Genomic DNA, 2011 nt, shown 5'->3' on the forward strand with positions numbered 1-2011 from the left:
ACAACTAGCCGATGCTGTACCGCGAGGCGTGCGTGCCACGCGGGTCTGCCTACCCGACACTCGCCAGGGGCTCTCGAGGACGCCCCCGACCGGACCAACATCAGTCGCTCGCTTGCTGCTGTTGTTTGCCGGCGCCCACTGCTTTTTTCTGTTTCTATGCCCCGTCACATCACATCGGGCGGCAGGGGGTCGGCGTGGGGTCGGCGTGGGGCCTCCTGTATGTATCTCGGGCAAAGAGACCGCGACGTGCTGTGTTGTGTGAGGACGCACGGCGCGGGCCGGCCGCGCCCACGGCCCTGCAGAGGGGCAGGGGCAGAGCAGGACGTGAGCACGGCAACAGGACGTTTGTTCCACCCCAACAGTAGCGCTGCCGCTGCTGCTGTTGCCGAGTTGGATCGGACGACCGAACTTTTTCTCGAAAGTTTTGCCGAGACGACGCGCGGCGCGGCGCTTTGTATGCCGAGCCCTGATGTCAACTCGCGCGCGCGCGGCTCCAGGATCGCGTACATACGGAACGAGGCTGGAATTTGACAACAACAAAGTGAAGCGAGCAGGGGGAGCTTTAGGAGGCATCGCGATTCAAAGTTGGCGCGCGCTCGCTTGCCACCCTGATATCTGATGGCTGCGGCTATCGTGCCAGTAGGTCGTGTGTCGTCTGGCTGCTTCGCTAGAGACGATACTCTTTAGATGCTTCTTCGACGGCAAGCCGGAAAGTGTCTTGTTTCTTCCTCCGGGTGGGGTTGTCAGTCAGGGGTCGTGTAGAGGGGTCGGGTCGTAGGTCGGGCTAGTTCGGCAGGACGACGCGCCCGGCGCCCGCCCACTACATAGGGGTACACAGCCACGGGGGTACAGCCCCTGGGTAAAAGGGCCTGGCGATAGGCTGCTGAAGCCGAAGCCCCGGGCCTGGCGCGGCTCGGCGGAGAAGAACACAAGGACAAGAAGGGGGGGGGGAGACGAAGGGCCAACTATTTGAGAGTGAACGCGACTGTCCTGCTTGCCGCGCGTGAGTGTGCGAGTGTGCACGTGGTCGCGGGGGGAGAGGGGCGGTGGCGGGAGGGCAGCAGCCGCGTCTAGCCGCGGTCTGCGCTGCGGGCTGTGCTGCCGCGGGACGGGGGCCCACCGCGCTCTTTAGTATCTTGCAGTGTGTCGTGCCCAGACAAGCGTGGTGCCCCCCGCTGTCAGCAGACGACCCAGCCCCGCCGCGGATCGGCCAGGCGGTGGAGCTCTTCCCGCTGTCCGTCCCGCTGTCCGTCCGTCCCTGCTGCCGAGTCAGGCGGACAGGCGGCCGAGTGACCTTCCCTTCCGGCCAGGCCAGCCGTGCTGCTGTCGCACCGAGGCCGCGGCACAGTGGCAGTGGCCTACACCGAACCCGACCCCTTGCCCGGCCGACGAGCCCGCCCGCCGCCGCAGAGTACAGCCCCGAGAGCCGCCCCCGCCGCCCGTGGGCCGGGCTGACAGGGGTGTCCGGTGGTCGGCGCTCAGGCCGGTGAGTACACTACTCTCAGTCGAGTGTGCGACTGCCACAGCCGCCCCGCGAACCTTTTATACTTGTTCCCTTGCCTCCTTCGCGCCCCCTCATGCCTTATTGCTTCTTCATTACTGTTTTCTGTTTCCAAACTGTTTTAGAAAATTAGAGAGAGTGTTGTTTTAATTTCTAAAGTAGATGGCGAAAAAATGGATTGGCATAAATACGCCTTCTGCTCGAAGACAAAGCCAATTTCGAGCCCCGCGTTCCGTTTTCGGGCTGCTGCGTTGGGATATCGCGGATCATGCAATTTGGGAGGCCATTTCCGCCGGCCCCGTCGCGTCCCGCCGCGTGGGGGAGGAAATTGTCCCTTCTGCTGTCCCTTCCAGGAGTGCGCGCGGCTCAAGCAGCAGTGGCAGCAAGAGGAGAGCCGCCGCCGGGGGGTTGAAATAAGGAGTGGAGGGGCGAGTGAAGAAGTTTGCTCGCGTACTTAGCGCCCCTCCCGGTTTACGTCCACGTTTGCTCTCTCGCCGCGTCAGCGAGACG

General features: G+C 63.7%; 1 protein-coding gene across 1 annotated transcript in view; it reads left to right on the forward strand.

The window, feature by feature from the left end:
- The first annotated feature begins 1113 nt into the window (after positions 1-1113).
- LOC113210959 (snake venom 5'-nucleotidase-like) overlaps positions 1114-2011 on the forward strand; it is a 20694-nt gene continuing 19796 nt past the window's right edge. Inside the window, 1 exon segment of the mRNA XM_026429170.2 lies at positions 1114-1486. The gene's annotated coding sequence lies outside the window, so the exon portion shown is untranslated.

The sequence above is a fragment of the Frankliniella occidentalis genome, unplaced genomic scaffold (genome assembly GCF_000697945.3).
Source record: "Frankliniella occidentalis isolate FOCC.00 unplaced genomic scaffold, Focc_3.1 Scaffold53, whole genome shotgun sequence".
NCBI classification, from domain to species: Eukaryota; Metazoa; Arthropoda; class Insecta; order Thysanoptera; family Thripidae; genus Frankliniella; species Frankliniella occidentalis.